Raw genomic sequence first — 20,058 nt, forward strand, 5'->3', positions numbered from 1 at the left:
GGAATGGTTTTCTTAGCAAGAGATTTGAGCAAATCAGTGCTTTTTGACTCACTTTTTTTCCCCCCCCTCCTATGGACATCTGCTGGGGTCTGTATTTTTTGAGTCATGGAGGTGAAGGGGACTGAGGGGGGAGGAGAGGTCTGCAGACAAGGCAAGCACAACTTATTCTGGAAAGATTCCCGGATGCTATAAATGGGAGCCCCCTCACAGTGCAGCTCATCTGAAGGAAAATGAAAATATCAGGCATCCAAGAAGCATATGTGCAGATGGCTTAAAGCCCAGCCTCCTTACCAGAGCTCTGCATTAAATAAAATGCACCGGGTCATGTTGCTGCAGATATAAGAGATTACTAGGTGCAGTGTGCACTTCTCTGTGAAACTGCAGGTTTTCAAACAATTGCAAATTCAGACCTTGTTTACGGATCAAGCAAATGGCTTCAGTCAAGCAGAACAGCCCCCTTTTTTTGGCTGGGGTCAGGAGGCTCATACTCTGCAAGACTTCACTGCAGACACAGCTCAGAAGGAGAGCAGTCTCAACACCAGTGTGAGAAGCAGCATCCAAGAGGGCTATTGACTACGACCTGTATTTTTGAAGGATGATATGAATCAATCCAGAGCCTTGGCAAGACCCCGCAGTTGGGGCTTGTGCTTTCAGCCAATGTCAATTATGTCATTACTGAGCCTGCAGAAGCTATTACTAATGTTACTTTTACAGTTCACTGCCGACCAGAGAAAAGAGTTTTTCACACTGTTGTCGTTTTGTTGGAGCAAGACTATACGAATCACAGATGGCTTCCTTGCCAGATGTAGCCTCGCAGGACGGCAATTTGGGGTTTACAAGAGGTTTAATGAAAACTTGGCATTTTCCCAACTTTTGGCAAATACTCTTGGGCTGTCATCTCACACAAGCAAGTTGAGATCCTAAAAAAAAAAAAAAAAAAAAACAAAAAAACTTAAGTCGAATGACTTGTTCTCTCAGCAGAGAGGCAAAAAGTTTTTACCTGAGAAACAGAAAACCAAGTGAGCAAACCAATACTCTATTGCATTGGGCCTGAGCTCATGATCACTGCAGTTATTGAAAGGCTCTCCTGAACGCTGGATCTGTTCCCAGATATTTGCTGTTGCTTTGGAGGGGCCCAATGCATTTCAGCTGACACAATATGTTGAACATGGAGGGGGGGAGGAGTGACATCCAGGTATATCAAAAACCACATCAGCCTTTCTTTGATGCTTACTGCTCATATTTCAGTGATGGTTTTGCTGCTTTGTCCTGAAAGGAGATTTGGCTTTTTAACTTCTCTGCTTGCTTGCTGTTTCCTTGATGGTATGAGCAGCTCATTTCAATTGTTCTGAAAGAAATTCTCAGCTGAGTGCTGTCAGATGGATGATATCACCTGTACTCAACAGCACACCCAAATGGTGCAGAACCAACCAACACCTTCAGCACCAAACTGGAAACCTCTTCACATTGTTTCATTTTTCAAGATGATGACATCCCTTTTCCTGCTTGTGGATGTTTACATCCAGCAAAACTTGGCATAGCACAATGCCATTTTAAGCTTAACACTGCTTGTATCACCACTCTTGATTCCCACCGCCCCAGACTGATATTCATCCTTGTCCAAACTGCCAAATGGAGTCAGCTGCATTGATCTGGCTGTGAAGTTTCTTCAGTTATGGTCTGGATGAGGAATGATTTTCTCAGTCCCAGTAGTCTCAAAATGCTGTCTTGAGTGCAATGTGTGGGAAGAAAAATGCCAGGAGCTGCCCCAGTGGGACAGAGCACCATTGACAAGAACTCATCAGGGCCATTCAAAATATCAGTGCCAACAAACAAATCTCAAAACATTAGTCACAGTGTCTCGAGGTAATGAGCCACTCTATGTGGGCCTTTACCAGTCTCCCATAACCAACTATATCTGCTTTAGCCAGCCTGCTGGTCTTGAAATGCCTTCAACCTGAGCACTCCATTTTTTAATCGCCACTGGTGCACAAACAAGATTACTGAACTCGCTAGAGAAAGGAGGAAGTAGCACTTCACATCCATGTGGCAAAGGAATTAAGAAACCAGCTGGAGAAATTGAATCACGGAGATGTCATCCTTTCTCTACTGGCTGAGGTTTGGATGTAGAGCTGACATTCAACCCTCCTCAGCACTCCTGTGGATCCAGACTTCTCAAGGATCACTCTTCAACAGTTTTTCTCCTGACTTCTGCCTGTGTGAGGTGTTCAGGGACTTTGCAGAAATGAAGTTTATTTCCCAAGATGCAAATTGAATTAACATCCCTAAGATAAAGGGCAAGAATCATGGATTGCTCTCTTTCTGCATTGGTAACTGTGTGATGGAGTCATAATTTCCTTAAGGGAAAGCCATAAATCTCCCTCCCTTTCCTCTCAAAAAAAACAACAAAAAAGTGCCAGTCTTTCTCAAATAAGGTTTCTAACAATCTCCCATTTTCTAGATGAACTTTGTATGGGATCAGAAAAAAATCAGTTGGCTTTTGATTACCAGTCTTTACAAAGTGCCACTTATCACTCCATAATGCACTCACCTCAGAGGGTGATCGTTAATTAATATTACAACCACCTAAATAATATGCTGTTTTATGCAACAGAAGACAGATCCTTGTACAGTAGTAATCCTAATAGTAGCCATCCCTGAAATATATTTAACTTAAAGTTACCCTGTCCTGCATAGATAGGGTTGTTTTTTTTTCCACTCCTGCAAAGCCATGAGAATCTTTATACCCATGGAACATGACTTTAACTCCTATTCTGCAAATGCTTCTCTGTAGGTGTCCCAGAGATCCAGTCCTCAGTGAGTTTTGGGTAGCACCGAGTTCAAAGGAAAGTGCTGTAACTCTGAAGAGAAAACTCAAACTTAGTAGTGTGGGAGAAAGATTTAATTTGTTCTTACACTATATAAAAAAAAAAAAATCGTTGTCTCTTAGCTCAGGCAGATTTCATCTCACTGCCCCCAACTCCATCAGTACTCAGTGAAAAGACTGAGATATCTACAGTGTGTTTTGGGCATCTACACTCCTGAGGAGCCTGTATCTCCTCATTGACTGCAATGGGCACTAGCTAACATAGGTTGGTAGGTAGGTGAGGTGGCTCCTACCCCTCTGTCAAGTTGCGTTTTCCTCCTTCCTTCCACAAAATAGAAATAAACACAGCTCCACCTGAAAAATCTGCTGTAAGGACCCAGACCTCGAGGAAAGTGGTTAAATGAGCCAGCAAGGCGGTCATGGCAAATACCTACATTCAAGTGTTCATGGTTGGTAACGTATAACACTCCCTAGTAAAATCACAGCGTTATTAATTTTTCTGGCTCCGGAATAGTAAAAGCAAGAGGAGAAATCTGGCCCAATGATCCATCATCTTAGGCTTTGAAATAGAGCCAACTTTGGTGAAATTTGAGTGAGCTCTTAGAAACACAAGGAGAGCTAAAGCAACAAGTGCATTTCACTGAGCTGTGATATCATCCTGTATTCATTTCTAGAGGGGAAGCTGTTTATCGGATGCACAGGAAAGAAAAAAAACAGCAGAAAAGCACCCACATATTCAAAGCAACCCCAGCAAAGAACTTAAAACCTGAAGTCATTTCCTTGATGAGCTTCAGACATTATTTGTAATCCACACTGAACCAGAAGAAAAAGAGAAATAAAAGGAAAGGAAAAGTCTGTTGCAATCTTAGTGGCTGGAAAGGAAGGTGCAGAGCTGTGATGGGCAGCAGCGAGCTGGAAACTGCCAAACCAGCCAGTGGGGATGTCTTGTTCTGCCCTAGGCTGGCTCTGAGCACCCAAAGGGACAAATTTCATTGCAAGAAGTCAAGGAGGTTTGGCAAAGCCCTGGTACAACCTGGGAGCAACTCATGTTGTCTTACCACCAGAGTCCTGAGATGTTTGTCAGAGCCTCTAACCAAGTCCCAAACCCCTTTATGGCTGGTGGGGGGAGGGATGGAGTCAGCAGTTTTCACTGACCTAGTCAAGTGCATCCAGGGCATCCATGCACATGTAAAAAGACACAAAAGGTCATCAGCACATGCATCTCTTCTGCCTCCAAAGAGGAATTGTTCCTCTAGGAAGGCATACAAGTGTCCACAGAGTTGGAGAAAGTATGTGGCATAGGATGACAGAGGCTGCAAAAAGACCATAAAGATTATCTGGTCCATCCATCAACCCATCACCACACAAAACATATCATTGGTGCCCTGTTATCAGGGCTCCAAGCACACTTATTCAGAGCTCAAGAAGACATTGACATACCAGGTTGTGGGAACATTTTCCTCCCTCCCAGTAAATGTGACTCAAGCCATGTCTGTTTCATAAGACAGCAGAATGTCTAAGAAAGGACTGCCATTTTTTTTGCATTTTCCCAATGAAAAGCAGCACTTACGGAATCATAGATTCATTTGAGTTGGGAGGAACCCTTAAATGTCATCTAGCCCATCTGTCCTGCAATGAGCACAGCTCCATCAGAAGCTCAGAGCCCCATCAGGCCTGACCTTGGGTGTTCTAGGGATGAGGCAATTCATATTCACTGGGACATGCTTCTAGTGTTTGTAGAAAGACAGGTAATAGTGACAATGAACATTATATGAGGTATTTCTCCTTGCTGAAATTTGGACCAAAGAGCAAGAGATGCAGTTCATAAGTGATGCAGCGCTGTTAGTGCACTGCTCTGAAAGAGTAAATCATTGCCTGATGCCAGGTGACATGGAATATTAGGGTGTCAGCCTGATCATACTCCATGCAGGGAAGAACTCAACACCTTCCTGAGCTCCCAGAAGCATTCTGCACCAGGCCGCCTGCAGACACCAACATAAAGCAACAGATGCTGCCAGCCAACAATATGAAGTGGACACACAAAGCTGCAGAGGTGTGAATACTCCCTGGATGCTCCTCAGGCTTACATCAGCTCATTGCAGCTTCCTGTAGCCTGCACAATAAAGGCAAGTTTTCTTTTTTAAAGGACTATTAATCTGTTAGTGTCAGAATTAGCTGGCATGACTCTACAGTCACCTGCCTCACACTGACCATCCTGTGATGCTTAGTGGAGCAGCATCTCACTTCCACTTAGCATGACGTGGCAAAGACTGGCTTCTTCCCCACTATGAAATATCTTTTTTTGTATTGTAATTTTTAAAATAACAAAGTGCAATTGCTCAGCACAATGAGCTTCAGCACTAACCACAAGCACAGGGCTGGCTGGAGGAAGCAGCAAGCTGGGAGGCATTACCAGGTTATTAGTGCTAAAAGCAAAGAATTGCAAGGAAAATACAGTCTTCCCCCTTGTGCCAACCTCTGGTCAGCCTTCCCAGGCCCATTTTCCAGCAGCAGCATGAAACCAGCAAGGCCCATCTAGCCATTTTTGTATAAAGGGGAGGATTTTCCCCAAGTCATCACGAGCCCTAATCACATTGCCATAATGAAAACCTGCTGAGCTCTCTATCGCTGTTCAGAGCCAAATGAAGACAGATTGAGGCAGATGTGATGGGGTCACAAAGTAGACTTGTTGTGACAGAGGAGCATGGGGGAAGCAGTGTCTTTGTCTTCTCCCATTCTGTTTTCACCACCATCTCCCTTTCTCACCACATATTGTGCCTTAACCCCACGTAGACACTTCTCTGCCTTGACCTCAGCAGAGCAATGCTTTTTGGTGGATGGTTGTTCCCCCCCTCTAAACTTATTCCTTCTGAATTTAGTTTCCATTTTCAAAGTTTATTTTCACTTTTCCTCCTTTTCATTTCTTGGTGAAAAGGACAGGTTCCCTGCTTATCCTCTATTAGAGATCCTTCAGTTTGCAGCTAGACCACAGCCACTGAAGCACTCCAGGCACCCTAAGGCCATGCCTCTCCTCCTCTCACTGAGCACCATGGTGTTTTCCCACAGATGAGAACTCCCCATGCTCTGCTTTGACTTCTCTGTCAATAACCTTCCCTGACTGGCTCTGGGATTCATCAGGTCAAGGAGGTTTTCTTCATACGCAGCTTAATACCCTGCTTGGGCCATTGGCAATTCATCTCAGCCTGACATCTGATGAACTTCCAGAGACCCACATGGACCAGAGGGGAATGAAGTGGCCTTTTAATGGGCAGAAGCATAATGAGATCAGGGTGAGAAACGTCAGAAATCAACCTCAGCAACAAAAACAACTACTCTGAACCCAAATAGAACTTGTCCATACCATAACCCAAAGTTCATCCAAGACAGGTGCATGAAGGACTGAGCACCACATTTTTCTCCAGCTTATCAACAAGGAAGATTTCAGACAACCTTCACAGATGTAGACAAAGCTTGGACCCATTTGTTGCTCCCAGCAAGACAGACACTCAAGGCTACATCAGATTGCAGAAAAAACACAACAACAAAGACCATGCTTCCCAGATACAGATGCTTCAGAAAGGACAGTGTTGCTTTCAAGGCAGAAGGCAGTAGCCTGGAGTTCAGTTACATTGTACAAGTGATTAATGAGTTGTTCAGGGAGCAGAAAGAAACAAGGAGCCTGAGAAAGGTCTCCTCTCCATGCCTGCCTTGTAACACTTAAAAAAAAAAAAAAAAAAAGCCAATTCAGTAAACACGGACACTGTATTTTTTGAGTATCTAAGAATCATTTCAGGTATACTGCACATGCAATAGGAATGACCCAATGACTCATGAACGCTGAGGGCAAGCAGGCATGCTTCCTGGACACAGCTTACCAGCTAGCAGTATAACAACAAGTACATCAGCAATGCTAACACAAATCCCAAAGAAGCCAAACACAGCGAGACGCATTTCTTGTTTAACATATGTAAGCAGCAGCAGACACAGTTGCTTTAAACCCAAGAAAACAGCAGTCATGTTCCAGTAATAAAAAAAAGAAAGAATCACTTACCCCTTTCTAAGGATCGAGGCTCACCAAACACTCCAAAAGAAGGAATATCCAAGCAGAGATCTTTCTCTTACAGCTGCCAGCCCTTAAATGAGGCTAGGGAGGGGTGGACCCTTCTGGTTGCACAGGTGAATTGCTTCCACCTGTGCTCTCAGGGCTGGCTGCTCCCCTTCACCAGGTGTTCAATCACTGGTTCAGGCCATGACCTAATAGTTCATGACAACAGTATTATATGCATGTAAAAAGCAGGATTCAAAGTTGTGCAGGTTTTGTGCCATAGACACCAAGGCTTTTTCCCTGACTCCCAATTGTACTACAGAGGTGAGTAAAGGAAGGAGGTAGCTGGTCCCAAATGAGCACAGCTTCTCAGTTTTGAGGGTCACAGCACCAGGGATGGGAAGGCCATCTAACAGCCCAGCTCATCTTTTGGAAATCAGATACAACATGTGCCCAGTACCATTAGCCTCTGATTGTTGAGTGGGGGGCAGGGACCTCTTGGGAACTGGTTCCTTTCTTTCTGTGAGCTCCCATGGGACGTTTTCTCACTGGAAATTGGTGCACAGATCTCAAACGTGCAACCCTACTATCCATTTATTTGCAAAGCGTGCTTTTCAACACACTGCTCTCCCTCACTCCTTCCACTCAGCACACACATTCAGCACATGCTGAAATGTATAAATAAACCAGCTTTTTGCTGGGTCAGCCCTCTGCTGGCAACCTCCTTGCACTTTGTCACCAGAGGCCACAACTCTACTCAAAGGGACCATCTGGTCTTGGCAGGACTCGGTCACTTACTCACTCACTCCTTGGTGCCAAAACACCACAAGAACAACTCCTCAATTGCTCTTGGCTTCCCCTCTGAATGAGTGCTGAGCTGTGGGGACAGCTCACGCTGCAGAAAATGAAAAAGGAAAAAAAAACTGCTTGCCAGCATCCAGAAAAAGAGAAGAGATGTGTGTTGTCAGGTCCTAGTGGACCATGGTCCATAGAGAGAATTGCAGGGGTTGTTTCATAGTATCACAGAATCATTAAGGCTGGAAAGACCCTAAAATCATCTATTCCAACCATCAACCCATGTCTGTGACTGCTCTAAACCATGTCACTCAGTGCAACGTCTCCCACCACTGGCTTCCACACGGGTTTTATGATTCTCTTGCACAAGAGCAGAGATAAATACAGTTTGCTTGCTATGACGGAGAAAGGCACTTTATGTGAGCCACGTCTCAAAGCATTTCCCTAAAAATGAGGCCTCTGCATTTAAAGATGGAGGTTGAAATCCGGGAAACGGATGGGTGGTTTCAGATGCACGGCCTCAGCGATGGTTTTTATTCTGAGGACAGCACTCCCCAAAGAATCATTCAAATCCCAAAGCCGGACACTGCTCTGGAAAGCATCAGAAGTCTTGCGTGGCATTTCAGAGGCAAGTCCAAACCATTTCTGTTTTGTAAACAGGAAGTCACATTGTCTGGAGAGGATATTTTCCCCCTTCAATAGCTGCATGCAGCCTTCTTACATAACCCCTTTTTACAGCATTTCAAGACTGAAAAGTTCATTTCCCTCTCATAAGCACATAGGAGAATGCAGCTGCCACCCAGACATCCTCTAAATGGGACCACATGTAAGCCACTTAGTCTCCAAAAATGAAAGGAAAACACAGTGCTGTCATCGCTGCACGGCACCGTCAATCAGAGCTGTTCATAATGCACTCTGCCATGTACGTCCCATACCACGCTCATTATAAGCTTAGGCTTAATGCATGATATTAAAGCAGAATATTACAAATTAGGAACTCTAGATGAGCAAATGAGGATAAGCAGAAACGAAGAAGCTCAGAACCAGCCTCTTTCCTGGCCCTGAGGGTTGGTGAGGACAAATTGCTCTACTGCTCAATGGAAACATCTTTTGCAGCTTCACCCTAACCATGCTGGTCACATTGTATGGTCTGGGAAGATCCCAATGGGATGGGCTGCAAGGGCAGACCATCCGTGGACATGCATTCTACCTAGATCTATTTGATGAATCATTAAAAAATAATAATAATAATAATCAAAGAAATGTTGCAAATATATCCATTCATTTGTGAGGAACAATTTCTTTGCTACAACATCTCAAAGAGGAAGAAGGCTCATTAAGAAACTGGTGTGGGAAGTCACCTCCACTCCTTCTAGCATGCCTTGGCTGGAAAAGCAGTTGGGGTCTTATACAAAGCAGCTGTCACATGCTAAATTATTTGTTGTGCTTCATATACATCCAAATATAAAACAAGGGCTGTGTAAGCTGAGCAAATAAACAGACTTGCTAATCTCTGGTGAAGAGGTCTGTGCTGTTTTATTCAAAGTTTTTACCATATACTCCAGGGTCATTTGCCAGACTGGGAATAAATGGCATCTGTTACTATAATCCAGGCTTGATTTCCTCTTTCTTACAAAGATGTTTCACTCCTGGCTTCTGGGGTGAAAAACAAACAAACAAAAAAAACACAAGAACAAAATATGGTGGAAATTTATCCACAAAATGTCCTAAGTGTATCTGAAAATGTTGGGCCTGATTCTGATATTCCATTTTTCTGCCATCACGACAAGGCAGACAGTTTTACTCCCTGGATCATATTTATGTTCAGCTAGAAAGCACTGAGATATTTGTCACAAATTTGCTAAATCTCAGCAGAGCTAATTTAAGTAAATCAGTTGCTTTAAACATGCAATCCATCTATTATTAAACACTGAGCACAGTTCAGTGGGAGGATTTAACGAGAAGTGAATTTGGACAAGGCAAAATGCCATTTGTGGGAAGAGGAAAACCACCCAATTCAGAAGTCAATTTGTTCACCAGTCACACAGAATTTACACCAATCTACACAACTTGACGTTGCTCGAGTTCCTGTGTCAATGCTGCTGGGAAAGGCAAGTGGATCCTGATGAGCTGCCTTGTGGAGAAGTTGGGCTTTCAACAAACACACTGTGTCATTTCTAGAGCCATGAGACCTCCCCATTGCTTCCAATGGAAGATCAGAATTGAGAAATGGTTTTGTTTGTTAAACTCAGTCCTGTAAATAGTTATTAAAAACATTAATAACATATAAAAAACCATACAAACATATATTTGAACAAACAAAACCCCTTAAAAACAGCTAGGAGAATGCTAAAGTTAATATACCAGGGTGTCTGCTCTCCACAGGAATGCTTACTGCCACCTGAAGTCAGTGGGACTCCCCAAAATGCATGATGGGGAGAAGCAAAGGGGAGATGGATGACTGCTGGACTCGATGGTAAATGCACAGCAGTGCTCAGGCAGGAGGCAGGAGCTGTGGGAACAGCAATCACCCACACCAAAGCAGGCTCGGGTTGGATTTCCATAGTGGATGGGAGGCACATCTCTGGAAAATGTGGCACGCTTCTGGGTCATGCAAAACCCTTCCTTGTTATTAATTTTGTAAACCCTTTATTATACTTCCATTAAGTGATACCTCTCTTAAAATGCTCTTTCATGCTGAAGGCTATGCATGGTGTCCACAGCTCTCAGTGCCACTTCAGGTACAAATTTTAGTCCTCCTGCAACTTCTGGTAGGGAAAAGAGAAGAGTAAAGCCAAAGACAGAGAAATCATGACTCGCCTGCATGCTGAAGGTCAGGTGATGGTGGGTATTTGTGGTTCAGTCCTGCTATTATTGAATTAAATTACAGGTTTGCCACTGATGTCTGTGGGACTGATGCAGGGATGGTATTAGAGTCGTGCCTAACAGCATTAATTAGGGGTGGTTGGCAGAGAAGTGAATCCCCAGCGGTAGGATTATTTAGTGGTAGAGCAATGTGGGATCATACCTTCTGTTCCTGGACTGCTCTCATCTAGTATTCAATCCTGGGTCATGACCTCCCCAAAATGCTGTTCTCCTGCATAATAAGACCTAAGGGATGCAAGTGGCTGGTTTCCTGCAGCACTGCTAATGGGGATTTTTCATGAAGGGAGATGGAAAAAAAGCCTTGTGCATTTTGCAGATAGATCTTTGAAGATAGGTCATGTCTAGGAATTTATTGGGCTTTTAGCATTCTTTTGCAATGGTGCTTCATAGCAAGATAGATCCTCATCTGCTCCCAGTCACACATAACTAATTACACAGTAATATACCACAGGAGGTAGGTTTCTACTTGCTGTTGGCTTGTATTTTTCTTTTACCTGACATAATTTCAGATATGATCCCAACTATTATGTATAATTCCGTGCATAGATCGGGTTTTTCACATTACCATAAAAGCATCTCACCTTGATGAATCCCAAGAGCTTTACTCTTAGCACTTGTACCCACATGAGTGCTCTGCCAGGCAGAAAAACTTAAGCAAGACTGGCCAGGAGCTGGACTCTATGATCTATATGGGTCCCTACCAACTCAGAATATTCCATGATTCCATGAGCCACCACAGCTCCAGTGGCTCAGCAGCAATTTCCTTCCCATGAATGGCAAACCCAGGTAACAGCTGAACATCAAAGCCATAGCATGGGCTCATTAAGCCTTGGCCATTTCTCATACCCAGCCAGGAATTTGGGCCAGCATGGCTGGGATCTGCTTCAGTTTTGGTTAATAACTCACTGACAGATGCTGAGACTCAACGCTACGGAGACAAAAGACACAAATCTGTGAAGCTCATCTGTAACTCAACAGCTCCTATGACGAACTTTGGTTTTGAAGGGTTTATTTATTTTGAATGCAGTATTGCACAATGTGTGTATTTACTCCTGGGTATTTATCCCTTCAATATAGCAGTCATTTGCAAACGTAGAATTATAACCTTTTTTTTCCCCCTCTTTTTGGTGGTTTGACTTTTTTAACAGACACTTAAACATTCTCTAATGGAGATGCAAATCCCCTTGCAATTCATCTAAACTGGATTTCCCACACTACATTTCACAGACCTCTTGGATATAGTCCATGGACGCCCATGGGTCTGCAAAGTACAGGTCAAAAAGCACTGATTTATTTATTTGTGAACCATCACACAGTACTGTGTGCATTGCTCTATATGTTTGTTGTGCCTGGTACATGGATCACAAGGCTGTCACGTGCTAAGGCTTCATGTAAATGCTCCGTGAACAGACCCAGCTTTATTTTGAAAGCAAGTTCATAATTTGTTGCCCTCTGCAAGGCTCTTCTTGACCTCAGTGCCCTCATGCAGGGAAATAAATAATACAGTTTCAGAAACCCAGGTGGTTTTATATCTTCCTGGTATTGCACATGAGGGGTTTCATCAGGATTTGGAAACTCTCAGAGTTTGGGCTGGTTTTCATTGCATTAGCCAAGGACTATTGTCTTTGTGCACATGTGGGGCCCGTTTCTCCCAGCACTGGAGAAGCCCTCCTTTATCCTAATGTTTGCCAAGGGAGACTGGGACCTGTTGCAACAGCCCCAGATGCTCAGAGTCAGTCCAGCCCTGAAACAAGACACACTCTCCTATCTTCAGGACTAATCATTCAGAGAGCAATTATGTTAAAGACCTCATTCTACAAACACTTATTCCCTCGTTGTATTTCTAATGTCATACTTGGCTCCATTTTCTTTCACTTGCGAAATCTCCTGCTCCTGCTCCCTCTCTATGTTCCAATTCATTACAGCCCTGCAAGGACGGGCTGTGGGTAGGTACCTATGCTGTGATGTTTGGCAATTGCTGATCTCACAACAATGTTTAGCAATTTATCTGAGCTAGAATATCCTGTTTATCATACCTATGCTGTACTGCAAGTGGGATAGCTATGAAGGCACCAGAGAAATGCTTCTAGGTCTGATCAGCCCCGTGTGAGGGACATGTTAGTGGGCATGGTGGAGATGGGTGGATGGTTGGACCAGATAACCTTAGTGAACTTTTCCAACCTTAATGATTCTGTGATTCTGCTGAGTTGCTTGAACTGAAACTAAAAAATGACTATATAGACATTGCAATTCATTTTCAGATTTATCCTGATTTTACACTACGCCCGCTTAATTCAATACAGCAAGCAAACAGATTTGAATAAAATAAAAACTGAGCTAGAGTTCTCTCCCAAATGAAGTGTCCAATTCTTTTCAAAGATGTGTAGATGTTGGGAAAGAAAGTGGAAATAATGATTTCCACTACTATAAATAACACCAGTTCTTCCAATATTTCCATCACAGCCAGCCAAAGCCTGGAGGTGCAGGATAAATCTTGAGAAAATCTACCATGGTCACAAACACGTTGACAATCAGCTCTTGAGTTGATTGGAAAAAGCCATAAAGTGTTTGCTCGGAGTTTCTTATTGTTTGTTTGTTTAAGAAAACAACTACAACCAAACAGAAAAGTATATATTTTTTGTCCTGAAGTACTTTCAAACAAGAGTATTAAGGTGAGGCCAAGACAAGAGGTGCTGTAAGCCTTTGCATGGTCGAGATAAGATCCCAAAAGTCTCCATCTAAAATAAAGAAGATGCTACGTAATGCAGAAAAAAAGCCAGTGCTGGTACATAATAGGACAGATGTAGAGAGCAAAGAAGGAACTGGGAGCTGAGAAGGTTTACAGATTGGGATAGCCATCCCAGAAATGGTCCAAAGACAGTTTGATGTGCCAAATGGCATCTATGAAAAGCAGACACCACTCTGGTGCACACAAAGCAGAGTGCAATTTGTCACATATGTCACCTATCTGTCACACCACTGCATGCATCATTTCTGCTGTGCCGGGGGTTGGCAAACCTCAGCCACAGTGAATGGTCCAACTTTGTAATCTGGACCTCAGGGAAGATCTGGAGAGAGTTCAGCAGGGAATGAGGAGAGCTCTAGAAAACGTGATTTCTGCTGCAAGCCAGCCAGCACCGAGCTCATGTCATCCTGAGCAGAGAGGACTAAGGGGGAAGACATGATATTATAACTCAAATATTTAAGCAGAGAGGAAAGAAATAAACTGGTTCTGAGTCCACTGGGGAATGAGGCAAGAAATCACAGCTTCATCTGCAGAGAAAGAGATTCAGGGTAAAGGTAGAGATGTTCTGTGTGGATTTTCAGGGTTTTGCCAACGCTACTTGGTGTGAATGCAGCTGCTTGGAGCACCTCAGCCCCCCTGGAATGGACCAGAGAGCTTGGCACCACCATACAGCACGACCTGGTGAGCTCCCTTCCAGTCCTATTTTCAGTGATCTCGTAATAACACCAAAATTACATGCTGACAGCATAAGAGCTGGGATTATTTGCTTTAGGATTAATGTAATTAGGCTAAGTATGAATCAGATGGTTTAGCTATTTGTAGTTGGAGCACACAGGACAGATGCAATGGCCTCGCTCTGTCGGTGACGTCTGTGCAGACACTGACAGACGCCTCCTTTCCCCTAAATCAGACAGGGCAGGTGGGACAAAGCCCACTGGATAGTGCCAAGCTGAGTTTTGCTTATATAACCACAGCATTTCTGCCATCAAACATTTGCCATCTTAATTAGCAACCATAAATGCTGACAATTGCTGGATTTACTAGGAAGCCTTGAATGCCACCTTAACGTAATGCTGATGTATCAACATACGACTTCTGAGATGTGATCTCTCCTAGAGCTCTCTGTTTCGATATCACACAAGATAATAAAGCACTTGGAATCATAGAGTCACAGAGCTATAGAATGGCTTAGGTTGGGAAGGACCTTAAAGGTCATCCAGTTCCAATCCCTGTCATGGACATCTTCACCTCTCACATCTCCTGCATCACACAGGAGACCTGCAATATCAAGCCCATGTGCAGGAACACAACAGTGCCACGGAACCCAGTGTTGGATGGAAGCCTTCAAGTGATGAAGAATCAGTCACATTGCTTGGGAGAGTCCTGATGGATTGCTGCACTCACAGCTCAAACACGCCAAGCTTCTGGCTGGAAATATTGCTACTCCAGCTGCTGCTCATACCTGGGCTTCCCTTTATTCTGAGAGATTACCAAATATCAGCTAGGAGAAGCTGCTTACTCCACGTGGTGCACACAGCAAGCAGCTACCAAGGCAGGATATTTCAGGGGGGGAGACATAGAGGAGGACACACATGCATTCCTCTTTCTTCAAAGAGAAAAATTCCTACAGAAATTTTCAAATCAGTCGAGATTCTGGAATTCACCAAAATGAGAGAAAAAATAATTAAGGAAAAAAAAAAAAAAAGAAAGAAAGTTCTGGGCAGGCTTTTCTCCTGATTTCAAACTCGTCTGAAATTGCAGCTGGAGATGAGGCCATGTGATCCCAGAGCCTGTGGAGCAATTTAGCAGAACGCCTGTGTGACCCCTGGCTGCAGCAGTGCCATCTGTGGCCTATTACTGGGATTTTGTACCAGCTGGGCAGCAGGAGCTCATCTGAAATCCACCCCAGCTCAGGAGATGATGAGCTACATAGCTACTGCTTGTATTTGTCTTATAATAGTAATAATGCTGTGTTTTGTTGCCATTAAGGTCTGAATCAAACACGTTAATTTCCTAACAGACCCAAAGCAAGAGGTAGGAAGGCCATTTATTTTTAATGAACTGAAAACTGTTGTGATCTCATTCATCCACCCATGAAATCCACTGACTGACAAGGTCCCATTTCTGGGCAGCGGGGTTAAACGTGCTTCAGACAAAAGCCAGATTTTCCTTTCCTCTGCATGCCATGGGCAGGATCAAAGGAGCAGGGAAATGGACATTAAAGCCCTCATAATCAGGGACACAGACTCCAACCCAGCATGGGCCAGCCCCCTTGCAGGCTCATAGAAATGCCACTGTGCATTTTTGCATGGGAACACAGGGAGCTCTGGGAGAGCAAACTGGGCAAGTAAATAAGGTTGGGAAGTAAGTGCTGTATGGCCTGGGCTCATCTGTCATCACCTGGAGCTTTTCCTTGGAAGCCACCTGAGAGCAGATATCCCTCACACCTTTGATGCTCCCTCAGTTTCACAAAAGTGGCTTTCTTCATAAGCCTGTAATATCTCCAGGATGCAGCAGATGGTGCTAGCATAGATAACCCTAGAAACAGAACGATGGGCAAACAGATCTTGGGGGAAAAGGCAAAGCAAGATTTACAATTTGATTACAGTTCTTTTAGAAACGTTCGTACCATGCCAGAAAAAAAAAAAGCGTTGTCATTAATCACATTCCTTCTCAGCTGGGAGAATGCTGTAGTGATGGCAGCACAGCCAGCAACCCGTGCCATTTTGGCAACAGACAACTGGATGGGCGGTGAGGCCGTTCCTATGTGAACCCCTGGATCTGGCTTGGAGGTGAGGATGAAGGAAGGTGGCCTTCAGTGAGTCTGGGCAGTCATTTCTCCTCTGCCTCTGTCCTTTGTTCTTGTGTTTCAGCACAACTTTCTCATGTGACCCCCTCAAGTGGCCTTGAAGGGGTGGGAAATAAAGACGGCTGATGCCTCCCAAAAAACAGCAAAGTGGGAATAGCTTGTTTTCCAAGCACATATGAGTTCATTTGCATTTATTTTTAACCGGATTAACATCTAGCTAATGTGGATGTCAACTAATTGGAATGCAATTTTGGGAATTATGGAGGAATTCAGTACTGCTGATATAAACCAAATGTGATGGTGTTGGAAAGCATATGAAATTTATCTATGCGGTCTTGGTGTCATCAGCATGCTCTGCCATTCGCCTAGGTTAACTTTTAGGCAATCTGAGTGGAAAGAAATACTTCCATGATTCCCATATGACTAACAAGATACAATGCATTAGCTGGCTTGGGGTTTAAAAAAAAATAATAGGGAGTTTATTACTCAGATCTTCCTTCTTCTAATAGAAATTATCAATGACACTATATATGTAAAGCATTTTTCTACTTGGAATGATTGTTTCACTTGTCACTGTTTCAATTACAAAGGTTACTGTAGTGCATAATCTTTTGTGAAAGCATAAACACAAATATAAGGATGCTGTTTGTATTCTGCATCTACACTATACATGTTTGATGTAATTAAAGAAGGTGATTAGTCAGGAAAGGACTTGAACATCCTCCAGAGTGTCCCAAGAAAGGAAAGCAATTAAATACCTGCTTCACGCCCTGCTTACAGGGTGTTTTCCTTATCAAATGTCACAAAGAAAAAGCATTGCCCCTTTAAATGGCTGAGTTCCAATGTCCTGCTTAGTGTTGAAATTCTGCCTCCAGGAAACACAGACAGGGAAGCATCAAAGCAGAGAGGACGAGTTGTTCTTTAATCAAAATATTGTGAAACTGTGGTTCTGTCAATGGTTTGCTGTTCGGATTTTGTAGATACGTAAGATGATTGGGGAGCTTCAAAGAAAGATGTCAACCAAATGTTTTTCAGAATCACATGCGAGGCAGAAGGAAATGTGCTTCCTAAAGGTCGCACTGGCAGATGAACTTCTTTCTGCAATCATTAAAGTTGTAAAGTCCCCCCTCCCTGCACACACATGAAAGATGATAGGATCAGCATGCCAGCCAGAACTAGATTTGGGAATCAGACATTTCCCTTCGAAGCAGCAGTGTGTTGATCCTGCTGGGAGAAAGCATAGGATGGGCGAAAATTCACTTAGGAATGTTGAGGCAGCCAGAGGACTTCCCATCTCTTTCCAACAGGGATGCATTCACTTGACAGCATTTTCCCATCCACAAAACTGTCCAACTTTAAATGCGGGGAGTCCTTTACACCAGATGAAGGCAACTTGAGTGATGAGTTTGGGCAAGTGATAGGTTAGAGGCATGATAAAATAATAATAATAGAATCACAGAATCATTAAAGTTGGAAAAGATCACTAAGATCACGTAGTCCAACCAGCAACCCATCATCGCCATGTGCATTAAACCACGCCACTAAAATGATGGTAGATTTTGGACTCAGCCATCTCATGTGTAGGGTTTCTACAAGTTAAGCAGTAATTGTAGCAGGCTGCTACTCAGACAAAATAAGAGAAAGAATAAGGATTTGACTATTACTCCTATTTTCTCAGTTCAGACCAACCTTAAGTTCTATTTCACAGCTCTCAGAAATGGAGAAAGATGATCTTTGGATGGCGGCATTGGGAAAATAACTTAGATTCATCCTCCTCTTTCTGATAATTCTTACCCTCCTTGAATTCTTGGAAAACTTGACTTACTATGGTATTGCAATATATTTAGCATAAGCTTACAATCGAGGTTACTATTACTGGTAATTTATGTTTAACAGCCTCCTTGGAATTGCAGACCCTTGAAGAGAGATTTCTGCATCGCAGATCTGCTGAGCTGTAGCGCTCCATGCATGAGATCTGACATGGGATGTTTACTCTTGTTTTGCAATTAGCAACTGAGCCGTTCCCTATTAAATCCCATGAACAACTACTGGGCATTAAAAAGTCTTTTATCACTGCTTAATTCCATAACTTTTGGACACAGAAACCCCACGTGTTTTTTCAATAAGCACTTCTCCTCCTGACAGCGCTACATCTTTCACAAACACAGTGAGAATAACCTCTGGACTTTGCCTGCAGCAGTGAAGTATGAAATTTTGAATTCCATGGGTCACTGTTTCTGCTGCAGCCAGATGTGGATAAAAGGCAAAGGGTGGTTTATTGTTGTTTTTTCAAGAAACAGAGAAAGGTTTGTACTAAGGTACACCCTCTGTCCTAAAAACAAGTGGCTAACATGTGGCTTGAATATTGCCAATTGCCATTTCAAAAGATGAAACTTAAAAAACAAAATATTTTGAGTTTAAATATTCTGTCTTCAGCTAATAAAGTACATTATGAGCTTAAATTGGATTTGGGAAAACACACAGGAGAGCTGCAACCTTGATGCTGAGCTGTGAGTTAGTGACACAATTACTGCTGCCATTGGTCCTGTCCCGGCGGTTTTTTTGGCATTGGTGAGTTATGCTGAATATGAAAGGAAAACACAAAATGGATGCAAAAAGTATTTTTTGTTCTGAATCAATTGGGTTATTAATTGGAAACAAATTAATAGATGAATTCAATCCCCATCCACACTGATGGATTAGTCCATAAGAGCGCTTTATGCAAACTCTTTTGGGCACTGAAGCATGTTTAAACAATAGCAAAGCTTAACTACTCTGCTTTATATACAGCCACTGAGTTTACCACCAAGTTACAGCACGGATCTCTACACTAAAATGTTGATGGATTTTAAATGTCAGTAGCTGTGACTCCTGCATACTCAGTTTTTTCCCCATAATAATGGAAAATTCTGGAAAAGGATTGATTCTTCCTTGTTGTTTTGTTGCTGCCTAACTTTTCATGGTTAATAAGACCACCAGCACTGTGGAAACACACATCAGGAAAACTCAAGCTGGTTCTCAAAAGCCAACAGGCAGATTTGAGCAGGATCCCCTCGAGACTTTATCCCAAATTCCTTAAGGTGTCTTTGCACTTACAGATCAGTGCTGCACTAATTTTGTAATACAGTCAGCTGCTGCATGGGAAAAATATTTTGGAAAAGGAGAAGAAAAATGTCCAAGTTTCCATTTGTAAGTGCTGAGAAAATCCATCTCCTCTCCAAACTGTAGGATCTCTTTGTTGTGCCTTCCTAAAGATTTCCACCTCATATTGCACACAGAATATCAGAAGGCAATTGGACCCACAGATTTAGCAGGAAACTGGATGGCTGGGTTAGGATGGGTCATTTTTTTCCTCCACTATGCTGAAAGTAAGGTCAGATGAATGTTAAAGCAGAGTACAGCCAACCATGGGCTGGGATCATCTCTTTGGACTCACCGCTACGTGCTGCACAGGCTGGTTCTGCTCCAGATAAAGCCTTTGGAGCAGGAACTGTACCAAGAGAGATCATGGAAACTCATGGAAACCAGTTCGGATAGTTTGATGATCTCAATCACTGAAACGCTTTGAGGAGCAGATATTTTCATCCCTTTCTAATTTGCAGTTGAGACCTAAGGCAATTTTTGTTCCGAAAACTTTGGAGTTCCTTCAATATTTTGAGCCATGGCACAACCACTCATGTTCTCGCTTTAGTCATTTGAAGTCTCCCTGTGAAACAGCTGGCCTCTGATGTGCAAGATACCTGCTTCCCACTATTTGGCTTCCGACAGCAAGAAGATGACTTACGGCCATGAACTATCCCTTAATTTAACACATCAAAACCGTGCAAAAATAAACATAACAGAGTGAAGAACACATGTAGATCATGAACTCACATTCTGCACCTTGCACTTTTGCCCAGAGCACATGTTTTTGCAGCTTATCTCCCTGGGTATCTGCGATGGTGCCTTCT

The 20,058-nt window shown here is 43.2% G+C and overlaps 1 long non-coding RNA gene across 1 annotated transcript in view; it reads right to left on the reverse strand.

Annotated features, from left to right (window-relative positions):
* Nucleotides 1–1,103: 1,103 nt before the first annotated feature.
* The window catches only part of LOC128072454 (uncharacterized), a 35,425-nt gene continuing 16,470 nt past the window's right edge, over nucleotides 1,104–20,058 (reverse strand). Inside the window, exons 5-7 of the long non-coding RNA XR_008202258.1 lie at nucleotides 6,879–7,081; nucleotides 2,748–2,861; nucleotides 1,104–2,285 (exon numbers count right to left, since the gene is read on the reverse strand). This is a non-coding gene — a long non-coding RNA (uncharacterized LOC128072454). The remainder of the gene's footprint in view (nucleotides 2,286–2,747; nucleotides 2,862–6,878; nucleotides 7,082–20,058) is intronic.

The sequence above is a fragment of the Tympanuchus pallidicinctus genome, unplaced genomic scaffold (genome assembly GCF_026119805.1).
Source record: "Tympanuchus pallidicinctus isolate F22 unplaced genomic scaffold, pur_lepc_1.0 scaffold7, whole genome shotgun sequence".
NCBI lineage: Eukaryota > Metazoa > Chordata > Aves > Galliformes > Phasianidae > Tympanuchus > Tympanuchus pallidicinctus.